The following is a 20254-nucleotide window of genomic DNA, read 5'->3' as shown; positions in this document are numbered from 1 at the left end:
CAGTTGTTGAACAGAATTGACATGATAAGTTTTTTAGCGCGATATTTGGAATACCGTCGAAGCTGGAAGATTTCTTATTATTTAGACTTTTAAAAGTGATTTTTAGTTTGTTATATGAAGTGATGCCTTAGACGACTGGGATATTGGGAAGTCGTTCAAGGAATGTATAGCAACCGAGGGGTCGGTCGAGCGCTTGTGAGAGCGCGGACCCCTCTGGTGGCGAGCATGGGAGGCAACGCCACAGAGTCTCGGGTCTCGTAGCGTTTCGAAGCAACGATCCATGGATCTAGCCATACGCGTCTCGAACGGTGATTTCGACAATGTTTCGGGACAGAAAAGAGATAATAGTTCTCTAATACTGTCGTTCACAGGCGTCGTTGGAGCAGTCTCGAATCGAAAGAGAGTAATAGTTGCTCTTTGGAGGAAGGTGGTCGATTACGAATCGCGTGTCCCGCAACAGGGAGGAAGATAAAAGCGAAAAGGGACAGGGAAAACGGCGCTCGCGAAACAATTTCACGGGCGGTCGTTTCCTCGCGGGGCGATTAGAGTGATCGACGAGGTGTCGAGTCGACCGACATCTGGATCCTCCCGTGAAATGCATTTTTCATGAATCCGGTTGGCCGGTCGCGCAGCCTCCCGGTACACTCGTGTGTTTGCTTATCATTATTATACAGTTTGCGGACGCACGGTGGGAACGGAGGTGGGCAAAGCTGACATAACATTCACGGAACTGTGTCTCCTTTGAGGACGTCTAGAACAACATTGTCGGGACATCGGGTGAACGGATCTTGGCTCTCTCGGCTGCAGTCTATGTACCTCTTCTTTCACGTCTCATTTCTCTTCGGTGCTCTCCTGGTAACGTGCTTACGCCTCACACAGGGGTTATCCGAAACACGGGGTGGCAACTCTAATCCCCCAACACGATGGAAATTAACGACATCAACAACTTTGTGCCACCGGGCCGGTTTGCGCGCCGCAGTATCCAGCTTTATTGAATTTTACCCTATGAACGCACAGATACGCAACCTAACGCGTGTATGCCGCCATGCGATGCATACGACCGGCAACGCGCTGACTCCATCGGGAAATTACGCTATTCTCGTCCTTTTTCAACATTGCTTCGAACGTGTCCGTTTACGCTGATCTTGACGCTTCGTTACAAAGTGTGAAATTACCGTGCCGTTTTCGAGCTTGTCTTCTTCGACGATTCCGTGGTGCAATTTTCGCGTACTTTACAACGGAGGAACGCAACCGTAGCGCGCGAAAATTTAAGAGAACAAACCTGATAATCTAACGAGGAATAAATTCTTTACTTTTTTATATTAACTGCAGAAATTGTACAAATTATACTTGTACAATTTCATAATCAATTCGTTGGCTCGCTCGGTGATTCAATGAATATATATTTGAAAACAAAGAAGGGAAAGTTTGGGCGTCATTATTAACTTTTTAATTCGATCGCGATAAAAAATGTAATTATTTTGCGATCAACGAGTTAATCACTTTTTGTCTACTTGCGTTACTCGTTAAACATTATTGCTAATTATTCGATAACCATAACCATCAATCGCGATCGTAGGAATCTCCGAATTGGGTAAACAATGATTTATTTAAATTAGAACAGTCGATATATTCCCAATTGTTGCGCGATGGACGTTGTTATGGACGAATATAATGAAACGGGACCAAACGTGGGAATTTTGTCGAACGCTTGGGAAAATATATATAAATATATATAACGAATGTGAAATATGACCAGTCTTCGCCGCTGCCCTTTTAGCGCGGGCGAAGTTGTTTAATTATCGAGTATCTTTCTTAGCGACAGTTGAATTTGTTCGAGATCAGGAGCGTTTCCCTTGGGTCGACCCAGTCGAGCTTTCCCAGCGAAAACAGAGTCGGAAAGTTTGCGAGAACGCAGACGCAACCGCGCATGAATTGGAGCTCATGAAGATTTATCGACAAAGGTATCCCATGGACTTGAACGGTGGTTTTTAGAGCGACGCGGGGCGCGCTTGCAAACAGCCGTTTCTTCGCGCTCGAGGAAATGAAACAAATTACTCGATAATCAACGTCCGCAAACTCCGCGGAGTAAACTGAGAAAACGGCGAGTCTCGCTTCAAGTTTCCAGCTCGGTTCTTCCTACGTCGTATCTGTTTCCAACTTGAAAGAGAAAAATTAAATTGCGGGGAGACGACGCTTTCGATCCTCGCCTCTGCGGACCACCTTTAATTCTAACAAACTTATTCGAGGCACGGGATCATTTGTTCGATCCTCGTTGAAGACTCGCGTTTTGCTCTAAACTAATCACCGTCCGGTGGAAGCCGTTTATTAACAATTTTCGCGTGTAATTTCGTGACGAGGGGAACAGAGGGTGGATCGTTAAGTCTGCCAGTTTTTTCGGCATGAAATTATCCGTCAGACTCGCAGCGAGCTCTCATTAAGCCCTTTGCGCCGTCGCGAGAAGAGTGCAACGACACTCGGCCGGCCAAGCGAATTGGATTTTATGAAGATTTATCGGTAGCCTGCGCGAGAATTCCGCCATTGCGAAACCCTGGCATCGAGACGACGCAACCGTCGTATCAGAGAACAAGAACCACTCGATTCGACCAACAAAAAAAACAGAAGAAACACTCGCGAGAATTCGGGACATCGTAGAGACGACTCGGAAAAAACGATATTAAATTCGAAAGTGCTCTTGGTTAACGATAACTGGATAGGAATTCCGATTCCTATTCTCTCCGAAGGACACTCGTTGGTCTTCTCCCTGCCCCGAAGAAATGAAAACGCGCTTAGAAGGGTTCTATAATGCTGGCGAATCGCTTTTAGGAAGAGCTTATGCGGCTACGATGTAAACTCGCATCCTGAACGCCGGCTTAAGTCGAGGATCGACTCTCGAGCCCTTATTTTAAACACAGAGTGGCTTTACGGAACGAATACAATAGCGCGAGTCGCCCCATAGAGGTCGTGAATCGGAATTTATGAAGATTTATCGGTACACGTAGCACGGGAATCCTGAGCGCGTGGAAGTCGGTTTTCAAGGAAACGCGGAATAGGGTCGCTGCTACTCGATGGGGGAAACCGGCACAAGGAATTCTGGGCAAATATTTTCATTTTTGCAATATCGATTCGTACGTCGGCCGTAGTTTACTCGTCGGCCATTCGAGATAGTCATTAATTAACGAGTGGACGTTACAGGACCCGAATGCGAGTCCTGTTACATCGGATATCGCGACACTAAATTCCTTCCTGTCTCTTGGAGCACTATTATTTCGTTCCTCCTCGCTGTTAGGTAATTCTATTCCTAGAGAACACGCGACGCGGGAGGAGCTGTGCGCAGAACAATCTACAGTGATTCAGGACGTGAAAAGAACGAGCCGTACAAGCGAGAATTTTGAAGGATCGAATATAGAATGTTCATTAGACTGGATAAGTAATATTGGTACAGTGTGTGGGAGGATATAGAGGGAAACAGGACGTTGTCAGGAGTCCGAAATAAACACCTCCCACTCTTAATAACGATGATATATTTTAAATAAACGATATATATTAGTAGGGCGCGCGCGGGTGTACGTGACAATCCTCGTCAAAGTCTTTGCTGTAACCGTCTGATGACCTGGCCTGCTTGGTCTTGCCAACCCTTTGCCGCTTTCCCTTTTCCCGTAAGGAACGAAGCGGCCTACGTCATGGTCACAGGGGTTTTCCCTCTATCCTGTCCTCTCCAGGCTAAAAAGGTCCGTTAGCCTCCTACAAGTGTTAATTTTACTGTATTCGAACGATAAAGTTCCGTATTGTACCCCTCGAAGATCCAGCAAATCGCGACGCGGGAGGAGCTGTGCGCAGGACAATCTACAATGATTCAGAACGTGAAAAGAACGAGCCGTACAAGCGAGAATTTTGAAGGATCGAATATAGAATATTCATCAGACTGGATAAGTAATATTGTACAATGTTAATTTTAAAGTTCCCTATTGTAATCCTCGAAGATCCAGCCGCAAATCGCGACGCGTTACCCTGTTATTATCGACGACGGTTGTGCAGGCGCGTTGCGTGGGAGGGAAGAGACCGAAGACGCTGAGCGTTTCGCCTACGTAAAAATCTCGGCACGGCGTTCTGTAAGATTTCGAGTTCACGGACAGGTCGAAAATCCTCGGTAGTTGAAGCCCGGCTTTCGGGATTAAACGAGCCACGCGGACTAATGCATATTTCGTCGGGTCTGGGTCACGCGAAGGGTGGAGACGGGCTCGGTCGGGGATAACCCGATTGGATACCTAAATCCAACGGATTTGCAGGCGAACTCGTAAAGGAACTTGTAAAGATCCCATTAGAAATTCTTGGTGGCCCTCTGGCAACGCCGCGAATTTTGCAAACACCGGCCACGCAATTAAGCCAATTGATCAGAAAGTTTCCGACGGCCGCGGTTCCCGGCAAAAGTGCCCGGCAACCCGTGAATTGAAATTGATTAGGGGTGGTGGCACGTTTCTTCCCGAGAATTTCTCCGCGCTACGGCACCGGAGAGACAATCCGCGCGTCGAGCTTGCTATATTCGCCCTTCGTTACGCTGATATGACGGCGAGCGAAGAAATTCCATTAGATTCGTGAAAGCGAATTCTCGCCGAGCGGGCGTCGACGACCGGCTTGGATCGTCGCGTCGTTTTTCTTGCGCGTCTCGATCGGCCCGAGCGAAACTTGGATTCAATTCCGTCCGGAAAAATTCACGGACCTGCATCTCGCTTACGCTAATGGCGTACCACGTACTTACCGTATCAAAAACAACAATTCTCGCGACGTTGTTACGGGACTTTATGCCTTTAATAGTCAAGAAGCCGTCGCGCCAAGCACCCCATTCCGGTTATCAAAAGGAACATTTGAATATTTCCACTGTTTACGCTATTCTTTCTCGCGCCTGTAAAACTTTAGGTCGATTACCGCGTTGCTTGCCGAGATAAAACCGACGCCGTTTCGCGAAATGCGGTTTTGAGAAAAACAGCTTTAAAGTTTCAAGTTAGGTTACCGGGTACATAAAACTGAAATGTTTGAACTGACAGTTAATCAGCTGCTCCTCGGGGTATACAGCGAGCCCTCCGCTACCTCGAATACCTCTTTCTCGACCGTTTTCCCGTTCCTGCGAGACGTTCCTTTCCTCTTTGGAGGATTCCGAGCGACGTCGGTCAGCTCCGTCCATTCGCCCGCCTTGCCTGTCATTGGCCAGACGTTGCTCGAATACGATCATATCCCAATAAGAATCCCTTAAATCGAGTTGGAAAATAAGGTTCGGTCAAGAGCACGATACAAGAGACAGCGTATTCGTTTGGGTCCGGAAAGCCAGAAAATCTTAAACGACAGCGGGGAATTGAAATTTATCAGGGAGGCCTGGCTGTCTCTCCCGGGAATCCCAGAAACGTAAAGCACGAACCGAACAACGCCCACCGGTGCACGTTTCGTTGGGAAACTGGGGAAACGAGGCATCGGCAGGGCGTGCACGACACATCAAAATCTGACAGGAACGAGGAGGACGGGAAAAGTCGGCCAAACGAGGAAAGAAAACCAAACGATCGTACGATTTCCTGGGGCGAGGTTACCCAACTCTGACCCTGGGTGACATTGTTCCAAAACGCAACAGCCTCTCGTTGGTCCTCCGTTGCAGCTGCTCCTCGTGGCACCGACCCCATCCTCTCGTTTTTTCCTCTGCCTCTCTCTTTTCCTCTTCCCTGCGGAGACAACTTACTTTCGTTCCTATTTAACGGCACCTCGCGCCGTTTTAAAACAGGAATCGCTCCAACGGGAAAAGTATTTCCGAACGGATGTTATCTCGTTGATTCTCGAATCAAATACTCGACGTATTTTCTCCCTTTTGACCTTTCGTCCTCCGCCATTATTAGACTCTTTTGTTATTTGTCGAATTCAACTCCCGGAATATGTCGTGCGTCAATATTTCGTGATCCACGGTATGCTCCATCGCTTGCTCATTTATTAAAGGTTTCCTACCGTCGTAAATACGTCCGGAGTCTGGCACGTTTTATCGAATAACACAGTTTGACATTTCCAGAGTCGTCGAGGAGATTTAGTTTTGAATAAGACAGATAAGCTGTTGCAGAATTAAATCTGTACGATCGTTGTTTGTTATCGTGATAATGTTTCGACCAGGATGACATACGTACTTGCAAATTAGTCCAAAAATAACGATCCTAGATGTGCCGGGCGTCCACAACGGACGTTCTAAATTACCATAGTTTCACCCTCTCCCCTAAATCAGCACCCTGGACACTGGGCTCTTTCTCGGAGATTTTTCGTTCCGTCGCGGTTCCTCCGATGCGAGCAGGGAATCTCCGTCTCTGGGAGCGACAACTCGCGAAGAAGTTCGCGACAGAAGCGTCGCTGATTACTTCGAAAAAGGAAATTCTTTTCTCCCCCGTTCCCCGTCCCCGCGTTACTTTTAGCCAGAGCTGCCCCCCCGGTTCGCCGGTTTTTCGAGAGGACGGAAGTTCGGCGAGCGGGTCTTTATTAAATCCGCAATACGACAGTGGCGAAAGTTCTCTCTCGCTTTCTTTGCCGAGGCGAAAGAGTGACGGGGAAGAACACCTTTGCGCCACCTTGACGATTGCGGGGAGAATCGAGTTACAAAGAAAATTAATTAGACGTCGAGCCGGCTCGTGTACAGAGGGATAGCGGCGGCTGCTGGCCGACAGGAACTTTCCCGACGACGATCGCGTCGGCGAAACGGATTTCTTTTGCCGGCGGAGGCAGCCGCGGTTTATTGAATTTCCGGCGTAATAGTCCCGGGAAATCCGTTTTTCACGAGCGTCGCACGCGCGCGGCAATTTATTGCGCGATTAGCGATAACTCTCGCGGCAATAACGACTCGCGAATGTTGCGATTAATACCCGCGATTCCCACCGGTTCGTCCCGCGATACGCTCCGATCGGCCGGGCCTTTAACGCGTTTACCTCCATCGGGTGTTAAGTCCTAACCGGGTCACAGCTGCCGAGCTCATTAATTTCCCCTGAAATTTTTAGCCAATTTACGGAAAAACACGATGCGAAACACATTAGCCGGTTAATCTGCCGCGCCGAGTTCGCCCCGACAGCATAATCGCCGGACAAACGAGCAAAAGTATGCCTGCCGACGGATACGAGAATAACAATCTGGAACAACAACTGTTTTGTACGCGTACCTCACACGCCTACTTAAATTTGTGTGAGTAATTTAGGGGTTGCTTAGAGAAGCAAAGACAATATATTGTTCGTTAACACTTTATTTACAAGAAATCAAGCTGGTAGCTGACGAGAATCTTAGAATCTACTCTGACTGAGCGTTGAAAGCTATCTGATTGACGGAGTTGGGTTTGCACGCTTCTCGGTTTGGTAAAGATTGCGATTGGTTGCTGTTATTCTGTGGAAAGGGTGAGATGGATGAATTCTTATTGGTCGGTTGTGACGAGGGTGGATCCGGAATGATCTTGAGGCGTGGCTTAAATGTTTAAACATTTTGAGGAAATTTTGATTGTTTAACTGGCAGGTAATGTTTATTGGGGTACTTAGCACGTGATGTGCACCTGTCGAGGAAGTCCAGGTTTACGGGGACGGTTCTGGTCGCGAAAATACCTGATTGCCATGGTCCTAAAAATGCTTGATTGCTGGGAACTTTTGCCAGCTACCTGTGTTGGACTCAAATGCTCTTTGTAACCGGATTTCCCGTTCTTAAAATATTTCGCTTTGCGGCAACGTTGGCTACACGATATCCGCTCATTTCATTTTTCGTTTCTTTGTTCTTTCACCGCCTATTTTTGCCATTTATTCTATTATTGCCAGTTACCGAAAATATTTGAATTCGAGACTGCCGGCTAGTGATTTCAACATCCCAAAATATAATAAAACATTTCACAAACAATAGACATACCTTTACACTGCAGGCCAAGTATCGTGTGTCGCAAAATTCACTTTTAGATTAAAATATTTGTCGGAAAAAGCTGGCATTGTTGTTGCAAACATTTCCCGATATTAATTTTGAACATTTCGAATTTTCGTTGCCTTTTTAATGGTCGTAACTTTGAATGGAAAATATTTACGATAAACGATAAATTAATTTTCCTCATTTTTGCGAATACAATGACGTTAATGCTGGACGAAACATTTCGAAATGCAAACAAAAAAACTCGGAGAAGGGCGGATCAAATTTTGATCGATAGTAATACTACACCTCTGTTGTATTTTATAACTGCTGGGTAAGTAAAAGCATGATATACACGTTGCGTGTAAACCTGGAAGCAAACTCGGTTTTGAAAAAATTGGAAAAAATAGGAATTTAAAGTTTGGTAAAAATCGTGTGATTTATGATGTGAAATATGACGATCGCGGTGGAACGCGTGCTTAAATGAAACGTATGTTCGAAGATTCTGTAAAGAATTGTTCACTTTCGAGAAAAAAGTTCGAGTAAAAAAAAATTCTTTACTTAAAATGTTCCAATGGCCAATGTTATATTTTTAAAAAATCATAACTCCTAGACGGATTGAAGGATTTTAATGATTCAAAATTCAAACAATGCATATTAATAGAGCTCTAGAGTCCCAGAAAAATGAGTCGAAAAATTACATTGGATGTGAGGTCTACTGGCATACCTCGTCTGTGGTAACTACTATCGCCCTCACGCATCTGTTCGCTGATTACCGGTCTACCGTTATTTCCCCAGCTAATAACCCGTGCTGTAAGTTATCCTGATCGTATCGGAAAGGAGAAAATGGGAGCAAGTTTCTCGGTCCGAGGACCGTGGACGGAATACGTCCCTCGATGAAAAGAATTCCCTTTCTTCTGGGAGCGATCAGCTTCGAGACGGATAAATATTCCTAGACCGAGGATATCTGTCGCCGGAGCTGGGTAATTAAGTAGGTCAGTTCGGATCGGAGCACCGAGGACTGCGGAATGGTCGACACATGGGTCGACGCGTTCTCGAGGAGCGGCGCGGTCGTCTTTGAGAAACGGAAGACCGATTTTCTCGAACGAAGGTTCACGCCGCTATCCTATTAGTTACGAAACGAGAAACGCGGTCCAGAAATCGAGCGCAGCTGCTCGCAATTAGCGGCGGAACCATATTGTCTCAAGGTTAATAGATATTCAACGAGCGTTTTGTTCGGAAGAATCGCTCGTTGGCAGTGACGAACGCGTGTTCCCGATAAATTGACTCGTCCCGCGGCGGACCTGGACATTTACATTCGTTGTAGAAACGAAGGGCAGCCATGGACGTCGAACGTAACAAACAGGGGATCGAGGAAAAAGGCGGACAACGGGGAAAATTAATTGGTGCGCGCTAGATACGGATCTGTGAACACGTCCCAGTTTCAAACTATTTCGGAAAACACGCTCCTTCTGGGAGCAGCTCGACCGGGCTCGATATACAAAAACCGTCGTTAGTCACAGGAAACACTGTTTTAGCGAGATAGGACGGTCGTGCAGCTGCTCGTCGTAGCTCGACCGTGGAAAGGTACGCGCGTTCGCAGGGAGAAAAGCCCGGTCTGGTCTCGGGTAACAACGTCGTCAGGAATGGTGTCGAAACGATCTTCTCGTTGCCCGCCGGTGCGAATAAACTATTCTTTACGAAACGTTTACAGGTGTTCGAGCGTTTCGATCCTCCTGAGCGTTGACCTTGCTGGTATTCCTTTTGGTCGAAACGAGCCGCTCGGGTTTAGACGAAAGCACGATAAGATCGAAAATCTGAACGATCGAATCTAACCAGGAACTATAATTGCTCGAGCCCTAACGAACTCCATCCTGTACCACTGCCGTTAACACTAAACCTACAGGCACTTCATATTGTATACCCATTCCTACCATGACCTCTTTTACGAGGCAACGTACTTATAATTTTTCAATTGTATGTATAGAAAGTTGTGTTTTGATGTTTATTCCTAAGATATCCTTCTCTTTTACAAGTTGAAACCGTAGTTAGTTCTAGAAAAAACAACAAATAAGAAAAAGTGCTGGTTAGTAATTGTGCAAACATCCGGTACTTAAATTTCAATTCATTTTCAATTAAATAAACAATTTATAGTCCAGTTTTATCGTACACTAGTCGTACGATCAATAGGAATTGCTGAAACTTCTTTTAGTATGTAACATCAAAATACATTGCAAAATAAACATGGAAGGTAGCATAAAAAATAATAGTTGGTGTAGTCATCGGATAGGGGATAAAATGTCCTTTAAAATGAGCGTTTGTACGAGTCGATAGCTTTATTAGTTCCGGAGATATAGTGATTTTAGTTTCAAGTCGATGCGGTGGCTAGTTTCGGAGATATAAGGGTCCGAAGCGTTTGTTTACGTTTCATTGACGCGAGGTGAATGAACTCGCGCGCGCGTAGATGGTAAACAGCGCGTAGTAAATTCTTGGAAATACTACGCTTCCGCGTCACGCGACTGTCTCGACTCACGCGCGAGAGAGAGCAACAACGCGACGAGTCAGACGGAGACAGAGATAGTCCAAATTAAAAAATTACCCCTTTACATAAATTACGATATCTCGAAAACGGAAAGTCGGATCGCCAAAAACCAAAAGCCGTTTTAAAGAGGAAGGTTTACCGCTTCCAACAATGGCTCAATAATTAATAAAACACTCGTAGTTTCGGAACTGCACGCGTCTAAAGTTTAACTATTTTTAATACGCATTGTTAGACTGTTCTATGACAGTGGAAACTCAAGATTCTTTTCTTTCGTCTTTGCTATACATATATATATTTTCTATTTACATCGGAAGCTAATCAGAATTTGATATCTGTCCAGTTTTATACAAGAAGATATAAATCGTTAATTGCTCGGGAAACGTTGGTTTCAACTTGGACAAAACCTACAGGACCGTATAGCAATATATTTACATTTATTGCGGGTAAGTTACCAAAGACTGTATTAGAGAATTTAGGGTCTGCGATGCTCATGCATTTATGCAAATTTTCCTTTACACGTGCAGGCAGTTTCTTCTTAGTTTGACCTACATAAGTTGCATGGCAATATAACGAATTTATCTCGTAAGGCTGTCCTCGTGTTCGTGCTCGACGTATAGTGTCATGAATTTTTTATATAGATTGCATTATAAACAGAGAATAGTCGTGTCTAATTGATCGAAAAAAGACGTACGTTAAAGGGATTGGAACGTTATACATAGACAGGGGATCGTGGGCGTGATCGTTTTATTTAGTTCGTAAGGCTGTACTCTTAAAGTTTCATTGGAGTGGCAACGCGGAGCGTCGAAAGTTTCGTCGCGGAAAGGATGCACTGACGCGACGGCAAAGTCTGGGAGAAAAAAATGAGCCTAACGCCGGCACACGGGACAATTTCAGGCGGCCGTGTAATGATGAGAAAGCGCGGAAAGTTTCGATGCCCCCTTGCATAATTTTCGCTGTTTTCACGGCGACGTAGTTAAGTTGCAAAGAAAATTAATTAGGCGGCAGCGTGGCACGCAGCCCGTCGCGGCGTTCCTAGTACAGTGTGTTTCTAAAGTCGTTTCACCCTCCGACATTGTCTGGGCTCGCGAGGGGTCGAGAGCATTGCTTATTATTAGCTTGGAGTTGGGTGTTACCGACACAATAATCGTTGATTTCCCCGGTGGAGGGGGGTGGGGCGACGCGGAGGATCCGGTCGGCCGTCTAAAATGTCGAATAAGGAAGAACTCGAACCGCCAGGCCGCGACGCGCCGGGGCGTTGTTTCGAACTCTTCCTCGGTCCCGAGGACCGGTTTTCGCCCTATTCGACGCAAAACCCCCGGACAATGTTCTCGGTCTCCCGGGGTTCGTTAGCGCTCCAAGTTCGATCGGAGGTTAAATATCAATTTCACGGCGGCGGCGGCGAAGGATGCGTCGCGAGCACGTCGGAAAGGAAATAAGTTGGTGACGGAAGCCGGCTAATTTCCCACCCCTCGAGCAATGCAGCAACGGTGATTTATCGCGCGACAGCAGCCATCATTCTCGCCGCGAAATGAAACACCAGCCGGGAACTTTGGGAACGGCCTGTACATAGAAAGCACAATATTCAAGCGGAGAGGAACACGTCTATCCGGAATCTTGAAGGGCTTCAATAATATCTGCGAGCTACTTCCAAAGTCTTGGCAAAGTTCTAGCAGTTTACGATACGTGCTGCGAGGCAATGTTAGCTACCTTCTCGATCCACTTACGTTGGGTCGCGCCCGCTCGCCTTGTTCGCCCTCACGAGCCACCCTCGCGCCACCCCGCGCCAACGACCCCCAGACTCTGGCTGCCTGTGGGTGCCCGACTTGTCCATAAATTATCGTTCCGCGACACACGAGCACCACACTCGCGCTGAAACTTTTCTGCTCGATCGAGACAAAAACCACTCACCCCCCCCGGCGATCGTTGCGATTAGGCTCGGTTTGCCCGACGATCGATGCCGTCGAGTAAAAAGGTTAGACGAGCGCGTGACTTCCCTTTCATCGGATATTCCACGAGAGGAGACACCAGGTAGATTTTCCCTTTTATCGGGAGTGGCCACTGGAATTTTTTTCTTTTTTTTGTTTTCTGTTACGAACCGTGGAGAACCACTCGCCGATGTCGAAGGGGGGTGAGTGTGGCGAATAAGTGCCGAGGAGTCGATAGGGTTATGTACGGTTCTGCGTGCGATGTGTTTTACAAAGGGTTTCGAGTTGTCGAGGGTTTTCCGGGCGAAATCTCTTTTCGGGGACGGTGAAATAGAGATTGTCTGATTTTGCGTTTCATGGAGTGGTTCCAGTTATCGAGGGATTTCCATACGACGAAAGGAACGAATACCATTCATCCATACAGGCTGTAACTAGGCTCTTTTTTTATTAAACCGACCAAAGGGACGAGGTTCATACAGAAATCGGTTCGAACTCGGTCGCTTCGTCTGGGATGCGTTCGATTTTGCAACCGCGTCGGTCACGTTTTACGCACGATCTCCACTCTGTTATTAAAAGTTTCAGCTACCCCTTTCTCCTGTATTATTTTTCCCTGGCCGTGTCGAGCACCCTTTTAGAAAGTTTGCACTTGAACGGCGGAAGTGCGACGCGACTGAATCACGGACCGTGCCATCGAAAACGGCCAGCTTGAAGGGAAAATTCGCAAATTATTAACGAGGGCCAGCGGCAAAGTTTTGCAACTGGGTGACGCGTTTAACGTGCTCGATGGAAATTTGACGCGCGACGCGATGAATACACACTCGTTATATTTGTCAGGGCGATCGCATTGCGTGTCCAGCGTTACACGGAACGATCGTAACGCAATGTAGATTGCTGCTTCAGTTTAATGCTACTCGACGAATACACTGTATTTCATTACGCGTAACAGACTGTTCGGAAGTGCCTTCGGAATTTATAAATTTAAAAACGGAAGAGTATCGATCGCCATGGATCGTCCGATTAAATTAACGAACAGAATTCCGAGCGGAATACGCGGTCTGAAAATTGACGCTTTCTCTCGAACGGTACGCGTTGATTTCGATCGAATTCCACCGTGTCGTTGACTTATTCGATCTTATCGGGGGACGAGGAACCCGTCTCCGTATACGTATAGAAAAATTACGTACTAAGAGCGTCGGCCAATTATCGAGCGGTCGATCTCCGTTACATCGAGGCGAACACGGCCTGGAAATAACTTAAGAAATTTGGAAAGACCTCGGACTTTTACGACCGGCCGAGAGTGTCCGCCTTAACGTTTGAAAAAAAAAGTGGAATTCGCGGTGGGACGATTTTACGATCCATTCGGGGATTTATTCCGCCGTATCGGAGAACGCGAATACCGTGTACCGGGGACGCGTCGATTCGAGAACCAGACGTATCGAGAAGAGCCCTACGAACGATCGTCGAGCTTTCATTGATTTCTCAGCGATCGAACGAGTGTTTTGCTTCGGTGGAACTGGTTACGTGGGATGTCGTCGTCGGACCCGTCTTTTTTCAGTTGCATTTTAAACGAAACCGTTTCAAACTTGTCGAATTCGCTCCTCGAGTTTCACCTTCTAACTACGAAAGGTCCGAGTATTTGGGATAGCGTAAACTACCGTAGGACTCGATCGAGTAACTGGTATGCTAGCAGCTTGGCCATAGCGCCGGAACTCGAGAAAACAGTTTCAAAATTCTGCGGCCAAGGAGTCTTCCGACGAATCGTAACATCCTCGATGCACGTACAGACTGTCTAGAACGAATAAAACAGATCCTACGAAGCTTTCTAAGTAATTGGACCATTTTGCTCCCGGAGAGATTCTCGGCATCGCGATCCTAAATACCTCTAACCGCACACTTCATATCGACGGTACTTCTTATTTCTGCCGAGCATACTGGAAAATCTAAGTACTTCTCGAGTCTTCTTCCCCCGTAGCAATCTCTTCGGAGCGCCCGAGAAATCCCTAATTCTCGTCGGAAGAAAATGTTAAAACAGCGAACAGGATTTTTCTTGGAAGAGAAAATCGCGAACGCGGCGTCCGCGTATCCGACCGATCGTTCCGCGATTCATCACGGAAGCTCGCGGTCCGAGCAGAATCTCGCCATCGACGTTCGCCGGGCTGTTCGAAACGATACTTTGGTTCGGCGAATGAATAATTCACCGACTGTCCGCTGCTAATTCGTCGCCGTTCGCCGCGCAAAGGTTTTACCGCTTGTCTCGCGAAGAAGCGCCCGAGAAACGAGTCGAGGAGGAGGAAGAATAAAAAAGCGAACGACCGTGGAAAAGGAAGGAGGGGGAGCGCGCTGCTAGAAGAAATTTGTAATTAACCGAAAGAAAGAGCCCGGTTGCGGGTCGCGGCTGAAAAATATATATTAGTATCGAGGCTGGGTCTGGGGAAGGAACGGTGGCCGAAGGAGGCGAGGGCCAGTCGGAGTCATGGATTTAAGAGAAAATTAAAAACTCGTTAACAAGAGCAAAATTACGAAACTCGTTAGCGGAAGAAGGAAAAGGGACGAGAAGCTCGGGGACCGAGTGAACGAAACGAAGGAGGAGGAGGGGTGGAAAGTTTCCAGGGGTTTCCAGTGGATGTCGAACAACGCGATAGAATCGAGTGGCTCTTTGTCTGTTCGCGTTGTCGAGCGGACCGACCGGCTACATTAGGGAAAAAACAAATATCGAGCAACAAAAGGCAGAGCGGCGGCGATGGCGGGAGCGGGAGCGGGGGGGACCTGAACCCTTCGGCCCACGCAGGTGTCCCCCAGGTCTGCCGGGGCTTACGGCAACGAATGCCAATGTCGGGGCGACGTTCGAGCCGAAAACACGATTTAGGGTGGAATAATCCGTTCGGTAAAGGTCTCCACCTTCTCCTCTCTCTCTCGCCGCGATGCTCTCTTTTTCTTCGGCCCCGTCACTCTCCTCGATTTTTTCCCGTGTTCTCTCTTCTTTCTTCTCTTGGCCCGGCACCTCCGTCCCCCCGCTTCGCCCTGGAACAACGTTGCCACGTGTAGGGTACCGACTGCTCGATGCAGCCACACGGGATCGAATTTAATTTAAAATGCTCCCGCCACTTTATAAATAGAGTCCCGACGCATCGCGGCGATGCGCGCGGTTCGTTATGAAATCAAGTTATTAAAAAGCCACGACGCCAGGATGATTTACCGCTTCGAATTTCGAGGGCGCCGGATAACTAGGGGAATGCCAGTCGATGTTGCTAAACTAACGATCCCCGTGAAACAACGAGGGGGAAACGACGTTGGGCTTTCGAGCAGTGAAATTATCGGGCAAATAAAATATTATTTTCTACCGTTATTTTGATTCGGCGGCTTAGGAGGCGGAATATGTGGTGGACTCGTAACGTCACCACAAAAGAGACGCCACCGAATTGACAGTCGGCCGGACGAGTCGGAGCGTCGTGGAATTTTTGAATTTTTATTCCGCCCGCGCTGGTTCGCACGAACGAAAAACAGCGAAAATATTTTCCACGGGTCGCGTTGTCGTTTGTTTGGAACCCTGCAGCCGTTTCTCTCGTGAAAGAGTCACGAACTAACGAACCGCGTCGATAAATTGTAAATAGATAGAACAGCCCCGGAGTGAAACTGCGATTCGTTCAAAGAATTCGTGCGTTGCGTCCGACGAACGCGAACAAAATATTCCGTTTTAAAGTCTCGGACCTGCAACTTGCAATATCGGAACGTTTAAAATGTTTGAAAGGTAAAATACTTGGAAATTTCTGTTCTGAACGTGAAATTGTCTGGCCGTCGCGTCTTCTTTTTATACCGTGTTCTGTTGTGTCCCGTGGACATTGACGATAATAAAAATAATAGAAGCTGCGTTGCGAAAACAGTTTTTCGTTGGTTCGACTCGACACGCACGATGAATCCTGGGGACGAATCACCGCGAGGCCAGGCGGAGCCCCGAGGAATGAAATTAACTCGACTTCCGTCCGCCGCCGCCACCGCCGCTATTTACCCAAAAATACTAGACGACTCGACGTCAAACGGAGATCCAGCGAGAAAGCAGCGACTGCTGTAAGACGCTCTCCGAAGAAATTTAATTAACGCCGGCACCCCCTTTCGTCCCCCTTCCGCCCCCGGTGGCCCGCACCGCGTAACTCGGATTCGCAAGTGGATTAACACGTTCGACGACAAAAGGCTGGGAATATCGTAACGAGATTCTTAGGATTCCGTCGTAGAGCGTCTCGCAGACGACCGGAAACTGTGTGAGTCCATGGACCAGGGAGGGGAAAGATCGAGCCGGGGAGAAAGTTCCTTAAGCGCATTTGTACTTTTCGCTCGGAACTTTTGATGTACCCCAGGGTGCTCTTGGACTGTGTCGAAGGGTGAGGACGCTTCCGACGGAGCCACGCGTCGGATTCTGAGCTATTTTTTCGATTGGACGGACGTCGTTTCGAGTGCCCGAGGCGGCTCGTCTCTAGTTTCCCCATCGCGTTCTACGCGAGTGATTTTGAAGAACGTTCGTCTCTTCCACGAGCTGAAAACATCGTGTGATCACACGTATTTTTGTAATTCTGGTTAAAGGAGCATAAGATTTATTTATTTCGCGACGCGAATCAATTGTAACTGTTGAACTCGGAGTGAGTAAATCGCGCGACGCCCAGCCCCGAAATGGATTTACGATGCGACGCGACCTAACCCCGCGGGAACGCGTCCTCCTGTCCACGGGTTTCTGGAAACGGTGCACTCGAAAGCGGAACGACACTTGCGAGTTGGAGGAAATGAGAATGTCGCGGGATCGAACGCCGAATGGAGATGCGGCACGTTCCGGTCCAGCTTCACCTGCGGTACTTCGGGGATTTAGGGTGCCAGCCAACGTTAACTGCTCCAATTCTCCTGCAGGTGTTGCGTAACTATTTTTGACACTATTCCGCGATCGTTCGAGACACGTATCGCATCGTTTCCTTTCGAATCGTCCAGGGACTCATATTTCCTTACAACGATGAACCAGTACTTTTTGCCACGAGAAGATTCCTTTTATCTCTCGTGGGCAATTATAATCTCGACCATCGTAATACTACTTTGAAACTAACTCTGTTTCCCCACATCGGGAGCTTTGCCTCCGACTTGGTTTTCTCCGCGTTCTTTAAAAATTCGCGGCGGCGACTGACTTTAATTCTCATTATTTTTTACACCGTTTCTCGGCGGTTCTTTGGGGATTTTCGGTGTATTTCCGTTGCTAACCCTTCTTGCGGTCCAGTTTGTTCTTTCCAACGGCGTTCTTCCACATTTATTGCGCGAGTAGTTTTCGCGACTCTTGGAGGATTTTAAAGTTGCAAGTACCGCGGCTCGTTTACGACCCACTTCGATTTTCTTGCATCGGTTTCTCCACCACGATTCTTTTTGACGTTGCTTCTACGATTCTTCCCGGATTCAAAGTTGCAAGAGGCCGTTAATCCTTCGCAACCCAGTTCGGTTTTTCCGCGTCGAGCGATCTCGACCGCGGTCACTGTTGCAATTTTGCGGACACATATCCAACGAATTTGTCGTTGTCGGCGCTATAATCGCGTAACTTTGCGGAACGTCTCCTCCATAGACACACGCGTACGCTCTAACTCGTAATTCTCCATTGCGTTTGGTTTGGGATACAACCGCCTGCGCCAAATTACACCATCGCGGAGTAATTACTTGCCGCGCTGCAGACGCTATAGCAATATGTTTATCGCCGCGCGGCTCGAGTCTGCAACGATGAATAATTTAAAACGGTGGCGCAGCGACGGCCGCGTTAAAAGAACAAACAACCGTAGCAACATTCGAGAGAACTCTAAAGATAGAGATTACGTTTCTGAGCTCCGCCGGACTCCGGTCCCCGTTGAATTGCAAATACCGTATACTCTGCGATATTAATATAGTCCCCGGCGACGCAACGATGCATGGTAATTCCTGCCACCATGAAACGTTGATAGAGAAATTAACCCGTCGCGAGATCGTTATCGTTGTTCCGCGAAAACTTATTCACGCTCCCCCCCAACCCCCTCCAGACTCTCCAGAAACTTTGCCTGTCGATCGGGATAAGTTAACCCCTTAGGTGGTCGCGTCTTATTTTGCAACACCGATACTCTCTCGGTTTACAATGCTAAGCCAATTACGCTCCTCTGTCGTATCGAGTTTCGCATCTGCCAAACGCAAAGCGATTTATCCTTTCGTAAATCTATAAAACAAGTATTTTCCTCCATCCCCAACGTCGACGACGACTCCATTGTGTCTTTTGCTTTCACGGTCTCGAGCCCGGAAGCAACTTTCTATAGGCGCATACGTTTCAGCGTATCAAAATTTAAATTGCCCGAACCGCGTTCAGTCTCGACACATGTAACCTATGCATAACAGATCACGAGTACGAAACGACAATGTTGTCGATAGTTTTCGCGGGCTTGACGTAGCCCTAGCACGCCCTATAAATTTATTATTGCGTACGTATACATGTACGATCCCGCGTGTGTTTATTCGGGGTAGATTCGAAATTCTGCTTCGTTTCAACTTTGCCCCGTTCCTCGAGGACGTCGAGTTTCCTGTAATCGACAGCCACCGATGCAGGACCGTGGATCGCGCGTTCCTCGAATACGAATTTGAGAACTAAACGACGTCAAAGTATCCCTCGACGATTTTCCGTCTCTTTGGCCGCGGGCTGAAGCTTTCCGTCTCTGACAGGTTCGGGCGTCGCACGATGGCTCGCGGAATATCTACGCCCTCCGCGTACGAGCAACGGGAAGGCTAACGAAAGATCTGCAGAATCTGCGAGAAAGCGGCGCACGGGTAAAAAAGTGCTCGGGGGGGCCGTACGCAGAATCGCGCAGAAACACGGCCGCGCCAATCTCTAATCTCATTTTCCTGAAAAAGGAAGCCCCCGGACGTTATATTCCGTACACATCCTTAAACATGACCGCCTGCAGCGCGCCGCGATCATGTATTATGCATTTGCCATCGCGAAGCGTGTACGTGCGCCTCCGCGTGTGCCCTCGACGTCCTGGACGCCCAGTTCGCACGCGTCTACCCTGCACGCGCGTTCACTTTCTCTCATGGAAAAGAAATTAAACAATGTCCCGACGACCGTCACAGACCTTCCCAAAGAAACGTACCGTGAGCGTTTTTTTTTTCTTTTTTTTTTCTTTTTGCCCACGACGCGACGGAGGGAAATTTGTCCGGATCGCATCGACGAAGAACACGAGCAGACTTTGCGTTCCCCGAAGCAGGTCTCTATTGCATCAGCCGCTCCGTGTACGACTCTCGTTCGTCCTTTTTTTTTTTTCGTCCGTTCGTGGCCCTTCCCTCGAAACTCGAATTCGAGAAACGAAGTAGACGCGCGCTGGGAAAAGACCAGCTACGGGAGAAGCCTCGGGTTTCACGGAGACGCGTCTAGAATTCGCAGGGTTGAACATCCTTATCCACGGGGAAACACGACACGGGATGGAAAGTACAGCGGCGTAGAATATTATCCCAAGGGTGGAAAATATTAGCCGTGCAAGGTCAGTTCCTTGCCCGTGAATACGATGCTCGCTTTTACATCCGATCGATTCCCGAAACTTTCCGTCGCTCTCGCGAACGAATAAATCGCTGCTTTGACTCCTGTACGTATACGACGCCATTATGTGGAAGAACCGTACGATTTTGCCGGGAGTAACGATAAACCACCCTTTTAGCTATATACCGGTTGTCAAAGTGTCTCCGTGAAAGGAAACCGATAACAGTCGCCGGAAACTCGGATCCCCAAATCCTATAACGTCGATCTCTATTCGAAAAGCCGCGAACAAACACGTCCAAGTTACTATAAGTGTAAATAAAAGAAGGTCGAGAAACGAAAGACTCGAGAAAATCCAGGTTACTCGCTGTACAGCAGTGCTTTAAGTCAACC

The sequence above is a fragment of the Colletes gigas genome, unplaced genomic scaffold (assembly GCF_013123115.1).
Source record: "Colletes gigas isolate AHSC1104 unplaced genomic scaffold, ASM1312311v1 Colletes_gigas_Sc00021, whole genome shotgun sequence".
NCBI classification, from domain to species: Eukaryota; Metazoa; Arthropoda; class Insecta; order Hymenoptera; family Colletidae; genus Colletes; species Colletes gigas.
The sequence above is the reverse complement of the archived record's forward strand: the minus strand, read 5'-3'. Positions refer to the sequence as shown.